Source organism: Chelonia mydas, chromosome 3, assembly GCF_015237465.2.
Source record: "Chelonia mydas isolate rCheMyd1 chromosome 3, rCheMyd1.pri.v2, whole genome shotgun sequence".
In the NCBI taxonomy this organism is placed as follows: Eukaryota; Metazoa; Chordata; order Testudines; family Cheloniidae; genus Chelonia; species Chelonia mydas.
Window position 1 is genome coordinate 85,173,362 of NC_057851.1, and position 25,758 is coordinate 85,199,119.

A 25,758-nucleotide genomic window follows, 5' to 3' on the forward strand; every position below is an offset into this window, starting at 1 on the left:
CAATTGGCTTTTTTGGTCAGGTGCCCACTCCTTTTCCTTTACCTGGGGGACTTTGTTAACCCTTTACAGGTAAAACAAGCAGAGAACAGACACCAAAAGGGACTTTATAGCTAACTGGCTGGCTGGGGGAGTCCATAAAAGGGACCTACCCCCCACCTTCACTTCATTTATCACACTCTCAGTGCGTCCCCTCCCTCCTTTCAATCCTTCCAGCTAAGAGCGAGTAGATTGAAATTCCTTCAGAGCCTTTCAACCACCTTAAATGGTTGAAAAGGGTATTGTTAAAAGCATAATTCATTCTCTATGGGCTGAGAATACCACCAAACTCTGATGGTACAAGGACTGAGTGCCCAGGAAATAAAATCACATCTGGTCTCCTGCAGGCAATACGAAGGACTACCAGTAGGTCAGATCAATTTATAGGAATTCCTTTTGGATTGAACATAACGGGGATGAGGTTATGGTCTTACCTGTAGAATTTATGCTATGCCTTACTTAATAGCATAAGAGAAAATGCACGGTCTCCTGTCTCTTTCCCCATGTATTCAATGAATATAATTTTCAAATTAAATGATGTTCTTTATAAATTGGGTGATTCATAGTGGGAAAAAGTCGAAGAATGTATTTGAAAAATATTGCCATGTGGGTCAAATAGACTATTGGTTACAAACTATTAGTCCAGCTCTATTCAAGGCAGTGTACAATTAGGCAGAATTGCCTACAAATGTTACTTCTGAAACACAGAATTTTACCAGTATGCTGAAATCAGGCAACTATCGCAGGCTTCCTTCACAATCCTACCTCAAGGGTAGACTGTCACCCCACTCCTGCAAAGTTCTGTGGATGTGAAGAGTCCCACTGAGTTTAGAAGCTTCAAATGCTCTCTTTTCTTTATACTCAAGGAGGTTTTTTTAGAAATAACACTGAAGATATTCTAGCTTCGAAAGCCGGTTCAGAGGACAATCATAGCTGTCACAGTAGATTTCCTCTATCAGAAGAGGGACTTTTCAGAGTTGCTTTTTGAAGTTCTAAAAGCCTTAATTCATATTTGTCAATAACCAAAATAATGTTAACAGAGTAGTTTGCAACCACTTCGAATATAAGTGTGAGTGTCACCTTCATGCTAAGTTTAAAAATGCATGAGCATTAATATTTACTGATCATCAGTAGAACACTATCTGAGCATAAGCTCCAGTTCTGTTCATTTTATTACTCAGATACTTATAATGAAATTAATAGGTCTGTCAAGCGATTAAAAAAATAATTGTGATTAATCGCGCGACTAATCACACTGTTAAACAATAATAGAATACCATTTATTTAAATATTTTTGGATGTTTTCTACATTTCAAATATACTGATTTCAATTAGAACACAGAATATAAAGTGTACATTGTTTATTTTATATTTATTTTTTATTACAACCTAATAAAAGTACTTTAGTGCAATTTCTTTATCATGAAAGTTAAACTTACAAATGTAGAATTATGTTTTATTTTTGAATGCAATTATTTTTTATACAATGTAAAACTTTAGAACCTATAAGTCCAATCAATCCTTCTTCAGCAAATCACGCAGACAAACAAGTTTGGTTACAATTTGCAGGAGATAATGCTGCCCACATCTTGTTTAAAATGCCACCTGAAAGTGAGAACAGGTTGTTGCATTGCACTGTTGTAGCCAGCATTGCAAGATATTTATGTGCCAGGTGCGCTAACGATTCATACGTCCCTTCATGCTTCAAACACCATTCCAGGGGAATGCTTCATGCTTCAAACACCATTCCATGCTGATGATGGGCTCTGCTCAATAACAATCCAAAGAAGAAAAGGAGTACTTGTGGCACCTTAGAGACTAACCTCTAAGGTGCCACAAGTACTCCTTTTCTTTTTACGAATACAGACTAACACGGCTGTTACTCTGAAATCCAAAGAAGAGCAGACCGATGCATGTTCATTTTCATCATCTGAGTCAGATGCCACCAGCAGAAGGTTGATTTTCTTTTTTGATGGTTTAAATTCTGTAGTTTTCACATCAGAGTGTTGTTTTGTTAAGACATCTGAAAGCATTCTCCACACCTCGTCCCTCTCAGATTTTGGAAGGCACTTCAGATTCTTGGTTCTAGTGCAGTATCTATCCTTAGAAATCTCACATTGGTACATTCTTTGCGTTTTGTCAAATCTGCTGTGAAAGTGTTCTTAAAACGAACATGTGCTGGATCATCATCCGAGACTGCTATAACATGAAATACATGGCAGAATGTGGGTAAAACTGAACAGGAGACATACAATTCTCCCGCAAGGAGTTCAGTCACAAATTTAATTAACACATCATCAGCATGGAAGCCTGTCCTCTGGAATAGTGGCCAAAGCATGAAGGGGCATATGAATGTTTAGCATGTTTGGCGCGTAAATACCTTGCAATGCCAGCTACAAAAGTGCCAGGTGAACGCCTGTTCTCACTTTCAGCTGACACTGTAAATAAGAAGCAGTCGGCAGTATCTCCCGTAAATGTAAACAAACTTGTTTGTCTTAGCAATTGGCTGAACAAGAAGTAGGACTGAGTGGACTTGTAGACTCTAAAGTTGTACATTGTTTTGTTTCTGAGTTATGAAGCAAAAAAGTGTACATTTTAAAGTTACACTTTCATGACAAAGAGATTGCACTACAGTACTTGTCTGAGGTGAATTGAAAAATAGTATTTCTTTTATCATTTTTACAGTGCAAATATTAGTAATAAAAATAATAAATATAATAAAAAAATAAGTGTGCACTGTACATATTTTATTCTGTGTCATAATAGAAATCAATATATTTGAAAATCTAGAAAAACATCCAAAAATGTTTAATAAATTTCAATTGGTATTCTATTGTTTAACAGTGTGATTAATCACGATTAATTTTTTTAACCCCAGTTAATATTTTTTATTTAATCACATGAGTTAACTACAATGAATCGACAGCCCTCGAAATTAGTCCTAAACCTTTATATTATATATAAAATACAATCACAATTCAGAAGCGGCACTATGGCTAGCTTTTATTGTTGCACTTTTATCATTCGATGTGTTTTTAAAAGTTGTCAACAAAAGGGTAAATAGTCTCCCTGAAAGACCAAAGCAGTGGTCTAGGAAGCCTTTAAACAGCTCAGTGCAATAAACACTTCCCTCTCACCCCCCGCCCTTTCCAGGAGGGAAGGAAATGGGGCAGACTTTTAACTCTGTTTTCAGAAGAAGGGCAAGAGGGATGTAGAAAGAACTGGGCTTGTTATGCTAGGTTTCTCCCACAATCCATATCCCATGATGGGAAATCCCCCAGGGAGCCTTATGCTTTATTTTCCTCCCAGTGAGACACAAGTATTTATTACCAATATGCCATGTTGCTGAAAACAGAGCAAAAAAAAAAAAAAAAAGAAGTATATCAATTAGCATTTTAATTGAAGAAACTGGAGGAGCTGTCAACAAAATACTATTAATTAGATTAGATTAGATTAGATTAGATACTCTAGTATTAGATAGAAAGGAAATGGTGACCAGAAAAGTAACAAGGTTTGAGTGAGGTGATACCAACATTCTGAAGGCTAGGTGAGGACATTTGAGGAAGTCTCTAACAAAAAATTTTACATCAGCTTATATGTCCATATGTCTATCATCAGCATCTCTTTGTACATCCTAGAACCTGGTATATTTCCAAACAAAAATCTTCAGTATGAGAGAGTTACGGTTTGAATTGCAGTGTAGATAACTTAAATATGAAGGGTCTGATCCAAAGCACATTGCAGGCAACAGCTAGACACTCCGAGACTTCAGTGAGCTTTCGATGAGGCCCAACGAATATTATTAAAATATTGTGATTCAAAATTTCCCCCCAAATATTTGAAACTCAGACTTAAAGAGGCAGGTCCTCAGCACCATTGACTCCAAAGGAGCCATGACAATTTGCACCAGCTAAGAACCTGTCTCAAATCTCCACAAACAACCTTAACTCTGCCTACTACTACTTTTCCACACGACAGAATCCACAAATGGGACAGTATGTTAAGTATTATGACTTTCAGTTGTTCATTAACAGCAGTCAAAAGAGCCATATTTTGTTTTCACGTCAGTTTCTCTCTGTTCTGTATGTGGCACAGACAAGTTCATAGCCTATCTGCCCTGCTCTGAAGAAGGAAATACTGTGGGATTTGCAGCTCATATTTGTCAAATGGGCTGGCTCAATGTGGATAGATGACTTGCCTTTAGCTGATGACCCAAGTGCCTGTAGTCTGAGAATCACTTTGGAAATGTGACTAAGATGAGAATAGTCTGTAGATATTTTTAGTCTATAGACACAATGAGATAAATAGGACTTTGTGGCTTGTAATAACATGGTAAGTAGGGGAGAGTGTTGTTTGTGGATTATATGTAGTGGGTAAGCTATGAAAATGCTATGGTGTATTGACTGCTGTGGAATATTGCAATAAGGAAGGAGTAGCTCTTCCATAGGTGTATGGAGAATCAGAGGTGATGTTAGTGTAGCTAACTTATAACGGGAAGGTAAATCAGAAGGAGGTTTGTGGTTTTGTATATTAGTATGTAGACTGTGGAATTGTGTTATGGGGTGTGTAGCTTTTATTGGAAATGGAGAAGAGGTACAGGTGACAGATGTAAAAATATTTTAGGGCTATAGATGAAGGGTGTCATCACAATATGGTAAAATCAACCTTAAAGTTAGTTGTGGAACCTCAACTGTAAATTGAGTTCCCCTTCTGCTCAGAGTAGGGGTGCTGGAACAGTTTTATAGTGGGGATACTAAGAGCCATTGAACCAAACTGTACACCCTGTACATAATGGAAACCACTTCAAGTGTGCCGGTGCTGCAGCATCCCCTGCACCCCTAGTGCTGGATTCTAAAATATAAAGTAGTTTAATGTTGCAGTCTTCCAGAAAGGGTATTTTATGTTTTTATCTAATTTCTCCGTTTGCAGGCTGTGACCACAACATGGATAATGACCTAGTGATTCTGGAAATTGGGTCTTGTATGAGGGCTAGCCTGAAATAATGTTGGTAGAATGGAGGAAGCAATTGGAAGAGTTGGTTAATATTGTATCTGCACTCCCTGGTTGTGCAGCTGTCATTTATAATACAGATTTGCAACTCAGGGGATTTTTTTAAAGACCTTTTGCTGCTCCTAAGTGCTCAGGTGGCAGCAAAGGTAACTAGCTGAGAACATTTTTTTCCTATCTTTGCCTGGTGAGACAAGGGCAAAATTTTCTTTCAAATGTGAGCTCTGCTGAAGTTATCCACACCTTTGTCATCTTGAGAGTGGCCTGCCACAATGTATTTTATATGGGACTACATCTTGAGACCAGTTGGAAGCTGAAGTAAGTGCATAATGTTGCTTCCCGCATTTTATGTGCTGATGCACAGTGTCATTACATAACAGTGATAGTCTCCACTGGCTGCCTGTTAGTTTCTGCATGGAATTTGAAGACCTTAGTTTTACCTCTGAAAGCTTTAAAAAGGTTTGGGGCTAGGTTACGAGAGAAACTGCCTTTCTTCCTCCATAGCAGCTGTGATCAGCTAAGATGTTCAGTTCTCCTCAGTTTATGGTGAAGGGGCTTGCTGACAGAGTGTTCTATATTAGGGTCCTCAACTCTGGCACTCATTCCTCCTTTCACACCACCAGAGCCCAGATTTTTCCAGATTGGAGAGAATTATTCTTCCCTACTATTCAAGTGAACATGATCAAGCTCAATAACTTGAGAGAGAATGAGAGTATATATTTTAGAGAGATATTCAATATTTGTCCAATGCTCAACTACCCACTTATCTTGCAAAAAGAAAAGGATAGTCTCTAAGGTGCCACAAGTCCTCCTTTTCTTTTTGCGAACACAGACTAACACGGCTGCTACGCTGAAACCACTTATCTTGGTAATCGGGTCTAACACTTAATTACCTTTTCAAAAGTTGTGGCTTATTTTCAGTTTGAATTTTTGTAACTACCACTTTCAGGCATTGCATTTTGATGATTCTCTGACATAGAAACATCTGAGGAATTTTAGTTATATAAAATAATCTGTGAAGACTTTCACAAACTAATTGCATGATTGGGGCCTCTGAGTCAAAGCTTCGTGAAGGAGAGGTGTTTGATTTACATATTTTAAATTTGATTTAAATATTTTAAAAAGTCTGCAAGACTATAGAAAAAATCATATCTGCTTGGACGTGCTGGAGCTCCATCATGAAGTCTGGAATTTTCCTTCTAAAATTAAAACTGTTCTCTCAATCTATTTTAAGTCTCTTTTTAAAACAGAATGAAGATTTAAAAAAAACCAACACACACCATACACTTACATGTTAAACTCATGTATAACTTGACTCTTCGTTTAAGGAGATCTAACTCTGCAGGACTGGCTCTAGGCACCGGCAAAGCAAGCACATGCATGGGGTGGCACATTTCCAGGGGTGGCCTTCCGGCCATCCTTTTTTTTCCCCTCGGCCCTGCTCAGTCAACCAATGAGCCTCTGCATGGGGTGGGGCGGCGGGCTCAGTGCGGGGGTCCCGGCCGGTGGGCAGTCCCTGCACTGGCCCCCCGTCGCTGGGGGAGCAGGGCGATGCGGCTCCTCCCCCCCTTCCGACCCCTGCCACATGTGTCACAAGCGGCGGAGGAGCCGGACCGAGCGGAGGGGAGCTCGGGATCGGGGCAGGACCCACAGCCAGTAAGGGACCCACTGCCCTGGGCGGTTCGGCACTGGGCGGGAGCCCCTGGTCCGCCCCCCTCCCCGCGGCTGACCAGCCTCCCAGATGCTCTGTCAGTTAATGTCCCCTCTGCGGGGGTGGGGCCGAGTCTCAGATCGGGCTGGGGGTCCACGGGCAGGATGTACAGCCCCGAGCACCTCACTCCAAACACTGCCATAGCATTACGCATTCTTTTAACATTACCAGTATCAGTGGCTTTTGGTGAGCGCAGTTTCTCAAAACTGAAATTACTAAAAAATTATTTGAGGTCCACCATGTCTCAAAATAGTTTGTCAGGACTCGCATTAATTTAAATTGAAAGTACCATTGCAAAAAAATTAGATTTTACTGAATTATTAAAAGACTACGCAAGTATAAAAACCAGAAAAATTCAGTTCATATAAATTATTTTAACCTATGAGAACCTGGGCGCTCCAGAAGACACTAATGTTTTTCATTACAGTGTATAGATGAACCCAAATTGTTTTAACAAAATCACAATTACAAATTAAACGAGTGCACTAGTAGGAAATTGTTTTATTTCACTAACTACAAATTCTCTGTTTTCATTTTTTTTTAATTTTAAACAGTCAAAAAACTCCCCCACAAAACAAAAAAACATTTACACATGTTTGCACTTTGCAAAGCCAAAAAAAAAGGGGGTGGGGAGCAACATTTGTTTTGCTTAGGGAGGCAAAAAACCTTGAGCCGGTCCTGTAACTCTGGCGGCTCTCTCTGGGTTTTGTGGAGTTATAAGCTGTGCAATTCTCAGATGCGACAGCTCCGTCTTGTACATCTTATAAACTCTGCATACTCAGAAAAAAACAAACTGAATTGGGATTAATTTGTTTTCCTTATTTCTGATGTGTGAATGTGATGAATAGAGCTGGTCAAAAATGCCATTTATTTTCCACAGGAAATTTAGAACAATTTTAAGATATTTTTAAAGTTTACTTTGAAAATCTTTTGGGGTTTTGTTGAAAAACTGGAAACTGAAAGCATTTCAGTACGAGTTCTTGGATTTTAGTTTTCAAAAAATTATTTTCAATCCCAAACTGAACATTTTTACTATTTTCCCCCAAAAAACAATATTTTCCCATGAGAATATGCATTTTGGGCAAAAAGCCATTTTTGAAGGCAAAATTTTATGATGAAAATATGTTGACCAACTCTAGTAATGAACCTGCTGAGTAGCCAATTCACTGCTTTTCTCTGTCCACCACTTCAAGGTCATGTGCAGCAGGAAGATGGCTGGTAAAAATGCAAGAGTAAGTAGGAGGAGTATGGTATTTGCAGGCAGTTGATAGAGGCAGTGTAGAAGGTAGTAGAGTTTTGTGAATTGTTCATGTGTCTTCAATAGAGTTTTTCATGTGCTGAAAGTAATGCATATGGTCAAGCATTTTGGCTGACTGGGGCGTAAACAAATAGGAGCAAACCACTGCTTGTTTATGGCAGCATTTTAAACATAAACCTAGGCTGATTTTGTGTACTTGAAGTTTAAGTTGAACAGTTCAAAGTTCTACTACCTACTACATTGTGTAGTAGAGTATGAAGTCTCCATTCTTGCTCCTTGTTTCTTACAGTACTTGTAAGCTTCTGCCTTGTGTCCTACAGTGTATTTCCTCTACAGACATGCCTTTTATATTTAGTTATGACGAACTTTCCAACTGTTTTCCTATTACAAATTTGTATTTAGTATCCTATGGAAATGTAGGCAGGCAGGCACACATTTTTTTCTTGACTCCATGAAGGAGCTCTCCTTTTCTTTGAATAGAGCATGTCAAACACCAATGAGTTGCTCACTATCTTAATAGAATACTGAGACCCTACAGCATTCTGTCCATGTCACAGCAATAGCTCTCGTCTCTCTTTCATTGGAACAAATATGCAACTTTACTTTTGTATTACTGCCTCCTTGGATGGTAATATATTGTTGCTTTCTATTCCAAAATGAAGTAAATCATGTCCACATCATTTTTGAAAGTAGAATATCAATCCAAATTCCTGACAGTTGCAAACTAGACTTCTCTAGTGTAATTGGGACTTAGCTTGTAAAAACTAAATTGCAAAGCAAATCACCAATAGGCAATTTTCTATATGCAGCTAGTGAACACTGAACCATAGATTACATTTTGAAAACAAGGTAAAATGATTGATATTATTTTAGCTCTAGCCAGGTTAGAAGGGGAAAGCTGGGGACCTGCAGTAAAGAAAAGGGATGGAAGGGGGGAGGACTAAAATGGATTGAAATGCTTTCATCAGTCAATACTTTACCAAAAATCAGATAATACAGCACTAAGCAGACAGCCAAATATGGTTTACCCTTTTACTAATTAAAATAAATGCTTATTGCTTCAGGCTACAGGTAATTTAATTTAAATCTTATTTGTATATACCAAATTAAATAAATTGTAACAAGTGAACAGGATCAACAGGGAAGTCACATTGCTTCTCGTGGGGTTTGTCTTATTCCAGCCCTTTTTCCCTACAACCCCTTCTGCCATAAATACTACACAGAATTGTCTGCATTCCACATTCCACTGTGACTCATCTCTGTAAGTTATATGAGTATTGAGAAGTGAGCAGCGGTAAAGACAGTGCAGTTTGTTAATGAATATCCAAGTGACAGGAAAATCAAAAAGAAAATTGTATTTATTTTTTAGTTGTTTTGCTTTTTGTCTGGACTGTGATCTGAATGTGCGGGGGGAGAAAAAAAAAAGGAAAATGTACCTTCAAAAGCACCACCCTACAAAGATTATTTTACTGGTATTGAAAGAAATTTCCACCATGGCTAGTACTACAGCACAACTTACTATTCTGTCAAATACTACAAATGATTTTGTATTTTCTTTCTTTCTTGTTACAGATATCTAAAAATCAGAATAATGACCTGAGAGGGCAGCCAAAAACAGAGAGGAACAAAATTAGACTTTATGATGGCTAGACTTTAACTGCACCAACAACAAAGAACAAATACATTATATGGTGTAATGTAAGTCTTAGAAGTCCTGATCTCAACTCCTTACATCTTACTTCTAGAGATTGGAATAAGAATCTAAGTCACGGAAAAAGAGATCAAGAGGTTTGTCTGTAGAAGATGTTAGGGGTCATTAATGATTGGAGTTATACACAATTAGCCAAGTCTCAAGTGGTCCCTATATACCAGGTATCTCTGATAAGAGACTAGATAAGTGATGTTTTGTCTTTTCAGTAGAAAAAGACAGCAGTATTTGGACTGCTCTATCCTACATAGTAATACTTAGGAAGTGAACACAAACGACAGAAACCATCCAACTCAAACCATCAATGTGATTTCTAAGAACATACTGATAGGAGCCGCTATACTGGAAGAGATCACTATTCTAGATAGTGACCACTCCCAGATACTTAGGAGGAAGATATTAGACTTCAACAATGCATTCTTGTGCAATAATACAGGGATACATTTCCTCTTCACACCTTGAGCTTTGGATTACTTTATGCCTGAAAATCATCAGAATGATACCCCTGGTAATTTTATTTTAGCTGGTGTAAATAGATATTATTCTGTCTATTTTGGGTTTCTCATTAGGGTATTTGCTTCAATAAAATTCTGTAGCAGTGAGTTGCACAGATTTTCTATCTTTAAAAGAGTATTCTGCTTCCCACTCAAAATTTGTTGCTTTTTGATTTTACCAATTGCCTTCTTCTTTTCATATGAAAACTGTAACTGGGAGCATCCAAATGGCCATGTCTGTATCATCTAACATTATGCACACTTCTCTTATAGCTCCTCCTACACTTCCCTCCCAAGTGAAATAGTCCTGAACTTTTAAATATTTCATATAGAGGCTCATCACTACCTACCCTCCACCTACTGCTGCTACCATTAATTTGTGCTGCTCTTTTTAGAAAATTTTACATTTCTATGCTCTTGTAGTGTGTTATTTCTGAGATAAGATGATCAAAACTGAACATGATTCAAGGTTATAACATATACAAATTATATATAGTGTCATTTGAATATTTTTATGGGTGGGATGCTCCCATACCCTTCACACATACAAAGAGAGCAAACAAGTGTCTATGTTTCACTTCCTCTAATTATACTGTCTATCTTTTTGACTGGTGTTCATCACAATCTCCTGTCAAAAAATTCAGTATCAACTCCCTGTTCATCAGGTCATTAATAAACATATTGACCAATACTACTAGTCTTAGTATTGACAACTTGAAATATTAAAATAGACTCACATTCTTGCACTGACAAATACCATACAGTCATAAAATATGATGGGATACCATAGGAAAGCAGTATGAAGAGTTCTGAAGACTTTAACATATGCTCTGTTCCACATTAAAAACACTAGTATAGCATTATCAAACAGCAACATCAGACAACCATCTGTAATGATGATTTATGTTTCACAAACCATGGGCCATATTTGGAAGTCTTTACTTAGTTTTCATTCAGGTGAAACTCATGCTGAAGCCAATAGGAATTTTGTGTTCAGGATTTGGCCCAACTATAAACCAGTGATTTTCAATATAATGAAATCATGCCTTCAGGTCCTGCTCCCAATATGTTCAACAGAAGCAGAACTGGAATTTAAAGGGAAAGTTACCCCTTGAGTGGGTATTACTAATTAATAGATGACATCTCTTTTTTCTTTATTCTAGTGTCTTCCAAATCTTTTACTTCTAAAGTTTCATAATCCCCTGAATATCCCTATAGATATCCTTCTTACTCAGACTGCTGTGACATTTTTTTTAAATTTCAGCTATACTGGAGAGTGGTAATAATAATCAAGCCTAGCACTCTGTCTGAATGAGCCAAAAAAGTGTCAAAGACTTTTGAAACTTTCATTGCATTTGATTCAAATGAAATTCTCTAGCTTGGATTATTGTAAAGTGCTCAACACTGGGCCATATCTTAAAATAACTCTGAAAATGCAGCCAGTACAGCAAGAGATTGTCAACCACTTAAGTGGTACTTCCTATAGGAATCATATAATCTCCAGGAGCCATAATTACTAGTTGACTTCTGGGTGAAGTTCAAGGGGCTTAGTTTGGCCTTTAGGGAAATAAGAAGTTTGGGTCCTGGCTACTTCAAGACCACTACTTTCTTGTGCAATACTGCAACAGTTGGAATTAGCTGAAGGTGAGAGAGTGAAAAGCAGCAAGAAATTCTTGACAAGGGGCCCTTAACCGTGGAAAGCATTTCCTCCTTAGTCCTCAAGAGTCTAGTCACTGTACTAGAACAAAACGACCTCTTTTGCAAGTAGTAACTAGTTAGCTGAATTAAATACGAGTATTAGACTAAATGGACTACAACTGAAACTTCCTGTTCTTCTCCTGAGCTTTTGAATTCCTTTTGCAAAACTCAAAATTTGCTATTTTCATTAGTTTGTACTCACAACAGACTTGGCTATCACTTTGAAGTTGCAAGGATCTCTCTGTACTTATGTTAAAAAAGATAAATGATAAACTTCTTGACAAAGTCACTATGATTACATAATTTCAGTGTAATGGAGTGGGGCTTCTGATTTTATTAAAAAAAGCTTGTTACTGAAATACAATAGCTAAATGCAAATCATCCTTCACTTTACCATTCCTGCCCCTCTCTCTTTCATACATGTGTACACTCTCAACATGATGAAAAAAAATCCATATAATTTCTCCTGAAATTTGCTCTTACTAGTAAATTTTAGATTCACACTAATTATCATACAAAAAATGTCCTGAAAGATGCACTAAACACGGCATGAATCAGCTTTTAAAAGTGTTCAATGTACCAAATACAATCACTGCTGCATACAGTACTTCAAGCTTAAAAAGACAAATAGTTCAATCCATTGTTCCTTTTGCAGCCTCAGAATAATGAGCAGTTGATTACATTTAAAAAGGAGGATTCAGAGCTTTTTCCAGACATAATTATAAAAGCACTATTATGTGAATAAAGTCACATTCTAAGTAACTTCTACAAATTATACATTCCATCTCAATAGCAGTGGAAAACTGGACCAACATGCTCCTTTTACTAGAATGTATCAGATAGGAGACAGTAAGCATGAAAAGATTTCTTTTAAGCCAGTCTGTTGAATACCTCACAGACATACATGGTTGTACATCTATAAACCTATGAAAAATGTACACAGTACTTCGTTTTAATAATTAAAGGTATTCACAGTGCCAGATGGCATCCCTTAACTAATGACATATGGTGTATCTTAACGAATGTGAAAGCTTTCTTTTGTTGTATAGGTTCATTGGTAATCCATTTTTATTTCTAAACCAGCTAGTCAGAATTACTAAGTATCATTATTTTTGCAACTTCTCGTCTTCTAGAAAAAAAAAGTGACAGCATGAAACACAAAGTCAAGTTTCCTTTGAAGATATTATTAATAGTTGTTTAAGTCTTATGGAGCAAACAGAGGCATGCATTGGTATCCTGTTGGGCACTCATTAAATGAACCTATAAATGAAAGCTATTCCCAGTAAGATGATCTTCTATTGATTAATGTTTTTGTGCATTTTAAAGTAGATTAAATAAATGGAACAATCCTTTGATTAATGAATGGCTTATTTTAAACATATAGCAAAACTTGACCCTTGGATGTAGGTGGGTAGCTCCCTTTGAATTCAGTGGGAGCCATACGAGCATCCATGGGTAGAGTTTAGATTTTGGACTTCAGTTCATGAAATTATTAGGCAACATGGGGTTTGAGCAATTCACACATCAGAGACAGATTTTAATCTTTTCAATGTAAAAAAAAAGCTTAATAAAATAATGGTAAATGAATACATGTGTGAACTGAATCTTTAAATTATAATGACATTTTTGTCACATTATATATTTTCCCTGAGGATTTAAGCAGCAAAAAAAAAAAAAAAACCCAAAAAACAAAACAAAACAATCGCTAATAAAGCCTTGCTCATCATATTGTTAGAAAATGCCTCAAGTGCAATTTCCCCATGATCACCAGTCTCTCATTTTATCTATATAAATATATCATGCCATTCACTACAGTATCTTGGCACCACATACAGGAATTCATACAAGACTTAATTCAAGCTCAGCAGTTGCTTGTTGGAGTCTGGTTTTGAAGCTTTTCTGTTGCAAAATTGCCACCTTTAAGTCTGTTACTGAGTGACCAGAGAGGCTGAAGAAAAAATCGGTAGGAGAACACTTCAACCTCTCTGGTCACCCAGTAACAGACTTAAAGGTGGCAATTTTGCAACAGAAAAGCTTCAAAAACAGACTCCAACAAGCAACTGCTGAGCTTGAATTAATATGCAAATTAGATACCATTAACTTGAGTTTGAATAGAGACTGGGAGAGGCTGGGTCATTACACATATTGAATCTATTTCCCCATGTTAAGTATCCTCACACCTTCTTGTCAATTGTCTAAATGGGCCATCTTGATTATCACTACAAACGTTTTTTTTCTCCTGCTGATAATAGCTCATCTTAATTAATTAGCCTCTTACAGTTGGTATTGCTACTTCCACCTTTTCATGTTCTCCTTATGTATTTATCTTCTTACTATATGTTCCATTCTATGCATCTGATGAAGTGGGTTGTAGCCCACGAAAGCCTATGCTCAGATAAATTTGTTAGTCTCTAAGGTGCCACAAGTACTCCTGTTCTTTTTGAAGGAGACATGAGATCATCCTGATCTTCCCTGTCAGAATTGCAGTAACATACCCTTCAACAATTAAACCTGGTCTCTAGTGCCATCAGTTTCCTTGGCACTAACAGCTTTATTATACCTGTTGGGCATAATAACCTAGAGACAATGGAAAGGAGGCAGCATTTGTTGATGGCTTGGAAAAGAAGGAGAAAGAATTAGATTCTTGACTGAATGGGGAGCCAGGGATGTATTTTCATTTACCTGTTCTGCTGTGGATGGAGGTTGAGTCAGCCTGGAATGGATGCAACTTCTAGGTATGTTCTGTCAGCTTTATCTAGTTAATATTACTAGCCTAGTGGATGGTGAGGCTTGGGAACAGTAAACATGAGTTATCTTGAGTTTAGTAAGGCTTTTGACCAGTGTTCCCTCTAATTTTTTCATCCATGTGCGGAATTAATTTTATTATGTGAACCATATGGAGGTAATGTGCGGATGTGCGCCACCAGTGGAAACCAAAAACCTAGATATAATATATATTTTTACAAAGTTACCATAGGGATAATTACTCCAGCCAGGACAGGATAGGCATTTTAGAACTCACTACTCAAAGAATTAAATTTAAGCGTAAGAGAGAAATAAAAATTATGAAATGCATAGACAAGTCAAAAAACTAAAATAATACTTCGAAAGAAGTATGAAGAAGTAACAAACACCACCACCACAAGTATGGGTTGGGAGGTGAGTAGGAAAGACAGTGCAAGTGTGTGACAGACACACACACCCCACGTGTGACAGAGATGCGCATTGCCCCTTTAAGTAGACTCACCCCACATTAAGTACACTGACCTTTTAAGTAGATCAGCAAGTTCAGACACAGCAGCAGCTGCCAGCAAGCTCCCTCCATCCTGAGCCCTGTCATGTTCCCCACACCTGCTCTGTGGAGATGGGGTACAGGGGCAGGGGATAGGGACACCCTGACATCCCCACCCCTCTCCCATCCCCACCCCACCCCGCTCTGTACAGCAAGAGGCAGCTCCAAGGCATAGGGCAGGAGCAGCACACAGCAGTGAGGGGAAGGACACCTGAACTGCACGGCACTTGATAGCCTGCTGGGAAGCTTCCCAGCGAGCAGCGTACAAGGAACTTAGCTTTTGACACTGTTCCACATGATGTTCTCATAAGCAAACTAGGGAAATGTGGTCTAGAACAGGGGCTCTCAACCTTCCCAGACATCTGTACTCTTTTCAAGAGTCTGATTTGTCTCACGTACCCCCAAGTTACACCTCACTTAAATCGGACATAAAAATACATATTGCAGCATACTATTACTGAAAAATTGCTTACTTTCTCATATTTACCATATAATTATAAAATAAATCATTTGCAATGTAAATATTGTACTTACATTTCAGTGTATAGTATATAGAGCAGTAGAAACAAGTCATTGTCCGTATGAAATTTTAGTTTGTACTGACTTCGCTAGTGCTTTTTATGTAGCCTGTTGTAAACCTAGCCAAATATCTAGATAAGTTGATGTATCTCCTGGAAGACCTCTGCACACCCGAACAGGTACATATACCCCTGGTTGAGAACCACTGATCTAGACAAAATTAGTATAAGGTAGATGAAGAACTGGTTAAAAGACCATACTCAAAGTGTAGTTATCAAAGATTCCCTGTCAAACTGGGAGGAGGTATCTAGTGGGGTCCTGCAGCGTTCTGTGTTGGTTCCAGTACTATTTAACACGCTGTAATGGTGTTAGTACCTGTTAGTAAATATTGACCCTTTTAATTCTTTACCTTCTGTATATTTGATTCATTTTTATAGTAACTATTCTTTAGAATCTTTAGGATATTAACAAAGAGTATGTTGAATTCTAAGACCCCAAAGACTGGTCCTTGACTGATAAGTAACCCTATTCAGAAATTGTGTGTTTGACTGTATTTAATAATCCGGGTGGCTCTATGTTCATAGAACTCCAGAAAATCTGGGAAACCATTCCCAGAAAAAATATATATTGCTTACATATGCATATATAAACCTGGGAAACTAAGGGATAATTGTTACAGCAGGTAGAAAATAATAATTATGGGGGAAGAAAGACACACTGAAATATATTATCTTGTTATTTCTCTCAGTTGTAGATATCATACCTTTACATATAAATCAGGTAAACTGAGACTGTATAGAAATTACATCAAAACATGTTTCTTGTGGGAAAAGAGGTTTCTTTGTTTAAAAACACACGCGCGCACACACATATGCGCATGCACACACACAGCCAGCTCTTTATCATCACCACCACCACATCAAAGTATAGTAAGATATCTTGAGATGCCTTCCAGCGCTTCATTTCTATGATTACATATACATTAACAATTTGTTAGAACTTTGTATGAACAAAATAGAAAAATATCTGGTATATGATTTTTAGTGTTACAATTTTTTGCCATTCTGGTTAGTCCTTTGTTTTTAATTTAGATTTCTACTAACTTTTACCAATCATTGGATAACAGAATCATAATTAATTCCTACCTCATCTTTAAGAGAAAATAATCCAAAATATTTTGAGCCTGATTCTTCACGGGATTTACTCCAGTTTAACGCTACTCTCTGGAGTTTCACCGGTATAAAACAAGTGTAATGGCATGGACAGCATATACCTTTAGATGTTAAAAAGCCAGTCTAGAAGAACTGTTCATTTTAATAAAGATGAAGGTTAAGAGCCTGATTTTGGGCACCAATGGTACACAGGGCCTGAGTTTCAGAAAGTAAGGCGGTTAGCAATTCCAACAATTGAGGCACTCAAAATGATTATGGGCTGGAAAAGTTATAAAAACCAGCCAGATTATGAAAAAGAGTTAGTTTTTAGATGTTTAAGATAAAGATGATGAAATCAGTACTAATTTGATCACCCACTCCGCAATTCATAGCTCTTGCATGTGGGTTGATGAACTATAGAAGAACCTCCAATTTAGCCTTAATTGTGTCTTGCTTAAATAGCTAATCCATTTCTAATTTGACTGTTTCTCTAGATAGCAAATCTTTAAATGATTGACTTATTGGTTTTCTAACATACATTATTTTGCAGGTGAAACAAATTTGATCACTTAACGCTACTTTGAATACTAAAGGCATTGTTTCAGCAGTACTGTACATCCAAAAGTCATTTCTGAATGCCAAATTGGTCATGCGGCTATGAAACAATGGCCCTCATATATAAACACTAATGGATGCAGTTTAGTGTCTTTTGGCTATTAAGAGTGTCACCAAAAGGACAAGCAATAAGGTATTACTGATCAGCCAGGAGATGACAAAGCGTGCCCATTTATATTTTATAAATCATTTGTAATCAATTATATATTTATTTATATATATATATACACACACACACTCCATATTTTCAGTCTTTGAAAGAGAGACACTTTTGTTCTCTGTTGCTATTGCTTATCTTTTGCCTGAAATCACAGCTCTCCATTTGTGATATCATACTCACTTTTATGGCAACAAATTACATTGCAATATTCCAAACACAGGATTATTAATTAAGTTAGAGAGCGAAGAAAAAGACCAGGAACAGATGAATTCCTAAAAACAAAAGAAAAGTTTTCACAGAGATCCTTGTTGTGGATGGGGGAAGGTAGGAGAAAAATAAAGAATATGCGATTTCTCTTCTAGCAGAACATTGTAACAGGGTTACAGGGCTGGCTAGTTGTGTGGGAGGCACGTCCAGAGAAGCCCTAAAGAACATGGCTTCTCCCAGATGAGGACAATTCCAGACTTAGGAAGTAACCCGACAGGAAGATCAGAGGAAGTGCTTCTTGGCTGGAGGAGAGAAGGGCTTGGTCAGCAGCACCTCTAGCTGGAGGGGAGCTGCTTCTAGCCTTTTACTGTCGTAAGAGGTCACACAACAATATTATAGGCGGGGCTGGTAGCACCACCTATTTATTAAGGGTGTCTGACATTTTCCATTATAAGACCATGTAATTTTCCATCCAGGGCATCTGTCTTAGGCTGAATTGTTTTGGTTAATTTCTGCCACAATAGTTCAGTCATTTCCATGAACAAGAGAAAAATACACCGTTTTGCCCTTGTTAAAAAATTCTGGTGATCTTTTCTTTGAAAAGCTCTAGGGCCCCCATGCTTTGGAGCAGGAACTCAAAATTTGGCAGATGCATGGTTTTTGTGTTAAGGATTTGCCTTTTCCTGACCCCATGGAAATCTGCTCAAATTTGGCCAAATTATAAGCTTTTGGAAAAGTCTCAATTTACACATGCTCAGCAGAGACATTAGATTTTAGCAGCTAAATTCTCCAAAGATTACTCCAGTTCCTGGCTGCTGACAGCCATGCTGGAGCTGGGCTCCACTCCTGAACTGAGAGCAAGGAGACTATCTTCTGTGTCTCAAAACACTCCAGCTGCACCCAAGTAGCATGGAGGAGGAAGCTGCCTAATTCAAATGCAAAAGGGGACAAGAACTAGACCAGGAGGGTGGGACTAGGTGAAAAAGGAAACTGAGTCTGGGAGCCGGGGGGGGGGGGGGGGGAAGGGCGGTGTAGGGGAAGAGGGGCAGCTAGACCAGGGACTGACTGGTAGGGTGACCAGACAGCAAATGTGAAAAATCAGGAGAGGAGGTGGTGGTGGTGGGGAGGGGGGGGGGTATAGGAGCCTATATGAGAAAAAGACCCAAAAATCGGGACTGTCCCTATAAAATCGGGAGATCTGGTCACCCTACTTACTGGGCAAGGAGACTGGAAGGAGACAACTGGGTGCAGGAGACAACTGGGAGTCAGTATGTGTAGTGGAGACTGAGTTTGGATGACTAGCTGGAGGGGTCCCTGGGGACTGGGACTGTCTGGGCAAGGAGTCTGAGTACCAGTTGGGTGGGGGAAAACAATATGAAGGTGGAGGGGGGACAGATCTGATAGCAGGAGAACTGGGATTGGCTGGACAAAGGGACTGGGACAAGGAGCGTGGGAGAGGCAGAGATGGAAGAGGAGCCCAGGGATGGCAACTGGAACTAGAAATATGTTGGAAATTATTTTCCTAATAAGTTTAAGATTTACCATGACTCAGTTTCCACACAAGCATTCCTTTATTAATTCAAAGGCCTCTTGGTGATAATTACATCCAATGTACAAACATCAGCATATACACCCATATTCTATACCCAATAGTAATACATTTATAAGTACTGGCCAGAATATTAACAACAGGATCAGGCCCAGGAAAACTTACTATCATGGCATTCTCCAGAGGGGTAAGGAACAGCTCTGACAAAGACCACGTAGGAAACTTTGCTTTCTTCTACACTGTAACTAACAATGGCATCACCTGTTTGTTGTCAGACCTTAGCTAAGGCCAGATGAAGCATCCAGGGTTGAACCATGTCCCCTGCCCCAGTAAAGACAAGATTAGTGACTGGGCCTCTCTTCAAGGTTTTCTTATCTTACTTGGCCATATTTCTCTTCAACTATCTAACTACACGTTTAAACAAACCAATTATTTATTGCAGTTGGTGTCCATTTAACCATATTTTCTTTATTTCTGTTTCTTAAAACCCAAACCTAAAATGAGATAATACTGGTATTTCCAGAATCACCACAAGTTTAAAACAAACAATCCCTCTTTCTAATGATCTCATTCTTTTTGGTCACATGCTTTGGGCCTATCACTCATATTAACGTCCAAACTCAGTCTAAAATCATAATTCATCTCGGTCTAATGTGGGCCTATACTCCTACAATGCTAGTAGAGCGAGGAACTGTGGGAACAGGCAGAGGCCATTGTGTGGGAGACAGGCAGATAAGATGAAGAACTGGGAGTGGGGGTACTGGGACTGGGCAAGGAGACTGGTGACAAGGAGCCAGGAGTTTGTGACGGAGGGGGCACTGGGACAGTCTAAGTGAGGAGAATCAGACTGGAGGAGCCACCGCAGATGGGGAAGTGACAGGACCGGAGGGAATGGGACAAAAGGGGTCAAGCTTGTGGGAGGGAGGGGAGGTGGAATGGGCAGAAGTATTTGTGCCCCAAGAGCACATGCCCCTTCAGAGTCTGAAATGGAACCCTGGATTCCTGAGTCATCATTCTTCTGCTCTCAGCAAATATCTGTGAAACCCACTGGCAAACTGTGTCCTATCCCCCTCTAGTGCTGGTCCACAGAGGATGACAACCTACTACTGCTATCAATTACTCTGTTAGCTCCAGTGGCAAAAGTCTGTATGAGGGATCTAAAGGTTCCTGTCCTGTTGATGAATCATGTGTGTGTCAATATAATACTATGTGATAGAATTACAGATTTTGCAGTTTTTTCCCCTAAATTTTTAAAATTATACAAAACTACATTAAAATAACTAAGGTTGTAAAGTATATATATTTCCAAACTTCGAGGCATCAGGTCTTTAATTGTAGCCCACAGCAGAAATCAGAAACACATTTCAAAAGGAATGGGCACCTTGTTCTAATTATGTCCCTCCTTTCCATACCTGGCAGGGATACTTTTCCTTTTATTTACTAACTAATGCAGTCTAATGACTAATCAGCTACAGGGAAGTTTTTTAGCACATAGTAAAGTGCCCAATCCCAAGAGCATAACTTCTAAGTTATTTCAGAATACGATACATGGTATCATGATCTGTTGTGTGCAATGCCCATTGAGTAAATTGAAGTAACAGATATGTCATGATGTCTTATATCACATTGGTGTCTTTTTACACTTACATAAATTGGAAAGTAAGAAACCAAAAGCAATGGTGCCATAAATCAGATGACTTCTTACAAAATCAGCCTGCCTCCTCTGAAACTAATGATCTGCCCCATTACCCAGTAATATCACGGTTAAAAGTTGAGAAACATTTACGTATTTTGCAATGACAGACTTTACAGCCTTTGAACAGTAAAAAGAGGTTACCATAAACTGAGTACTCCATGAGAAAAAGGCTCAACTGGTACATTGTATCCATCCAAATGATGGTTGTCTGATCACAAAAGTCCTATTGACCTCCATGTAAGACCTTTTTTCTTGTCATCTCAAAAATGGTAGTTGCTTTGAACAGGCTGAGCTTGTGACTTCTTTTCCACTTTTATGGTCTAAGAAGACTGATCTTAAAAGATGGTCAGCAGTTCACTTCTGCATGTCTAGATCTGAGCTTTTTTTTTTTTTCTGGTGCTGCAACCTGCCAAAAATAATTTTTGAGTACCATATTATATGAAAAATACATCAATATGATTTAAAAAAGACTTTCTATAATAGTGGCATCTTGGCTTTTTACAAGACTAATAGCTCAGTGCCCCACAATAAAAAGGACATTTCCTCCTCCCCCCCCATTACCATTATTATAAAATTGACTAATATGGCCAAAAAGCAGGTTAAGTATTTGGATGAGCATAAATAGTAGAAGGCAAAATATACCATTAAACTGTTGAAAACATTCTTAAGAGATTAAGGGTTATGTTTTACCTTTACTTGTGCTCACATAAAGTATCTTGCAGTTAAATTTTATGTAATTTGAATTAAAGAGGACATAATTCTCACATGTTTTAAAAATCTATATTTCCTTGAATTGTATCACTGGACAATGGAGACATTTTTTGTATTACTTTTATTAAAAGTGCAACTCCCACTCACTGTTACGGTGCTACCTACTTAGTCTCGGATTTTATATAGTTTAAAGTCAGAGGGGACAATTAGACCAATTTGACTTTCTGTATAGCAGGTCATTACACTTCACCCAGTTATCCCTATGTTAAACCCAATAACTCGTGTTAGATTAAAGCATTTCAGTCCTCTGAAGACGAAGCTTGTGTGTGCTACAGGAAGAGAGCAGGAGAGTGTGCTGCCGCTAATGTCCGAGGTCCCCTAAGGGAGTGCAGAGGAACATTCGGGGGGGCAGCTGGGATCCAGGCTAGCCCCCACTGGGGGCAGGGAGGGAGCGTCACCGAGCTCCATGGTCCCCGTCACCCACCCCACGCCCGGGGGCCCCAGCTGAGGTGCCACTTCTGCCTCCAGCTATGGCCCCAGCCTCAGGCCCCTTACCCCTATACCCCTATCCGTATCCCTCCCTCCCAGAGCCATGGCCCCGCTCCTGGCCCCAGCTCCGGGGGGCAGAGGGAGCATGAACAGAGGTAACTGGGGGCATGAGGTAAAAAGTTTGGGGACCACTGCTATAGCTGAAGTGGTCCATGGTGCTGTTGAGGTGGCTTCATGAGCCATGGCAGCAAGGGGGAGGCTGGGTCTCCCAGGATCACTACTGGCATTTCAACATTCCCAATGGTAATCCACCAATAGGGAAAGAAAGTCCCTGCTTACAGTTTTCTGACCAATCCTGTGTTCTTAAAGATGCGAGCGTCATGCACCTTTGCTGACCAGCTCACACCAACATCAGTGAAACGATCCACCAGCACTTGCATAACCACAAAAAAATAGCCCTTTCTGTTGATGTACTCTGTGGCAAGGTGGTCTGGTGCCAAAATTGAGATGTGTGTGCCATTTATCACCCCACCACAGGTCAGGAACCCCACTGCTGCAAATCCATCCACTACGTTCTGCACATTGCTGAGAGTCACAGTCCTGCAGAGCAGGGGGCGATTAATGGTCCTGCGTACTTGCATGACAATGGCCCCCCATAGTGGAGTTCTCAACTCCAAAATGATTCCTGACTGACTGGTAGCAAACTGGCATTGCACGTTTCCACAGTGCAATTGCCACTTCTCCACTGCCAATGCAACTCTCATTTGGTGTCCCTGCACTGGAGGGCTTGGACGAGTTTGGTACACAGATTCAGGAATGTGGCCTTGTGGATCTGAAAGTTCTGCAGACACTGCTCATCTTCCCAAACGTTCACGATGCCATGATCCCACCAGTCACTGCTTGTTTCTCAGTCCCAGAACCAGCACTCCACCATCTCCAGCTGCTCCGTGAACACCAACAGCCATGAATAGCTTCTTTCTATGTCCCGCAGCAATATGGCCTCCAAGGATTCCTCATGTTCCCTACAGTTCCTCTTGTGGCTCTGCCAGTACTGCAGGATCATGCACTCTGTGCTTGCAATGCTCATGACAATAGTGCTGAGCTATACAGGCTCCATGCTTCTGTCACAGATGGCGAACAGCAAGGAGGGGTGCATGGGTTTGTGGGATTTTGAAAAGGAGCGAAAATTATGGGATGTAGATGAAATGATGGGATGGAGATCACTGTATTATGGGAAATGGACCCCATGCTCCCAGTCACCCTTGTGCCCCTTGTTTTGGCCCTGTCGGGCATTGCAAAGCAGCTTCCCAAAAGAGACTGCGCTGGATAGTGGTGAGCTGCACAGTGGGATACCTACCCATGATGCACTGCACTCTGCATCAATGCAAGTGATCCTGGTGAGTACGCATACCACCAACACAAGGAGCCAAGTATGCAAATGCACAAGTGACGTACTAACTGCGGTGGCTGTTTGCCAACATAACTTAGGTCAATGTAAGTTTGCAGTGTGGACATGGTCTTACCTCTGTGTAAGAGCAGCTTATTTTAGTTTGACTTAAAACCTGTTCCAAATTGACTTCAGCTAAACGGAAAAAAAGCCACTCAAACTTGAAATCAGTGTCCACATAGGCATTTATATCAGTTCAAATTCATACTAAGTTACATCGGTGCAACTTTCCTGCATAGACAAAGATGACAGGTGATGGAAGACTTGTAGGTAACAATCACATATGTAAATTGCCCTCTTTTTGGAAAGGTAAGTGGAAAGAAGGAAGTTGCATTTATATTTAAAAACAAAAATGAATTTGTATTTTACCAAGAACTGCAGTTTATTTTAAATCCCTTATAAAAGACTGATACTTAAACAATGAAGACAACGAACAAACAAAATTTTAATCAGTGCTCCTAAAAGTTTAATTCAATTTCCTTTTCATATTTAGAATCCCTACAAATACTGTCCATTGCTCATTTTGAATTCAGTAAAATTTAGGCTTTTGACTATCAAATATAGAACGTTGTAACAGCCTAAGCAACTGAAAATGGAAACAAACAAATTAGCTTGCCTACTGCTATGGAGCAGAGAAGAGCCTGAGCTGCAAAGGTCACATAGAGACAGCATATGCAGAATGTCGAAGTGAAAAACAAAACTCAGTGGGAAGGGGAACAAGGGTAGGAAAGGGGTAAGGGTTCAGAAGCATGCACAAGGAAGTGTTCTGGCGAAGGAGGGGGAAAGGGTATCTTTACCTTCTCCTCATCATCGAGGTGGTATTATTTATTTAATTATCCAAACTTACAATGGATTTTGGTTGGAAGGGGGTTAACTGATGGATTTGTTTGTGTGTATATTAGGTAAATCCCTTATTAAAGATGAAACTGTGGTGAACAGGAAAAATCATGAGTCAGATCCTCAGCTGATGTAAATTGACCTGGCTCCCTTGATTTCAATGGAGCTACTTTACAGAAGTTCTGGAGTTGGGCCCATTTTTGTGATCAGCAAGAAAATGTGGAGAAGACCCCTGTAGAGAAAAGATTGCTGTATTCAAGTTAATACACTAGAGACACCATGAATTCTCAGACTGATCGGGGGGAACATTGAACAGAAGAGAAGTGGAGTGGCTTAAATGAAATATGCAACAACTACTGCAGGGATTCAGAAAGAACTGTCACAGCTAGTAGAGCACAAGATGTACATCTTCACTTTAAATTAATAAACCATGCTATAAAAATAAGTCATTTACATCAATAAATAAATGAATAAAGCAGGCATTTTAAAGCATATTATATGCTCTTAATGTCCCCTTGGAGCCCCAGCTACACACTTCATGTAATTCATGTACTGTATATGTCAAGATAAAAGTGAAGTTTGCTCATGCTAGTAGTTATCTACTTTTGAAAACTACAGAAGATTGCAATATTTTTAATATTGAAGAAGGGACTTCTTTTCAGGGGTGTTAAAAGCCCTGAACCAAGATGGAACTTAGGACCAGAAGTTAGAGCACTTTAAACTTTGCATGACAAAAAAAAGCAGAAATATTCTCCTTTATTTGGGACAAACTCTTTTTGCATTTATAGCCCCAGATTTTCAAAAGTGAGAAATGATTTTGGGTGCCTAACCTGAAACACCTTAGAGGAGCTTGATTTTTAGAGGGTGAATACTCGGCGTATTCTGAAATGTCACACTCTGAATGATATTTCAAGGTGGGCATGCAAAAAGAGAGTAGTATATTTTTTAAGGTGCCTCAATTTTGAAAATCTTGAGGGACTTTTTTGATGATTTACACTGCTAATTTGAAAATAAATCACTGAAGCTTGACACGTTTAATGACAAAACTTCTTTGAAAGATTCATCAGACTTTTCACTTTTCCTTGAATTATGTCTGAATTTATGATGTTCTTCAGAGGTCCATACCTTGTGTTCTAAACTTTCAGTCAGATTAAGAGTACAAGAAATGATAGC

At 39.0% G+C, this 25,758-nt stretch overlaps 1 protein-coding gene across 4 annotated transcripts in view; it reads right to left on the minus strand.

The window, feature by feature from the left end:
• The window catches only part of HS3ST5 (heparan sulfate-glucosamine 3-sulfotransferase 5), a 264,767-nt gene that overhangs the window by 195,948 nt on the left and 43,061 nt on the right, over positions 1–25,758 (minus strand). The gene's annotated exons all lie outside the window — the stretch shown is intronic.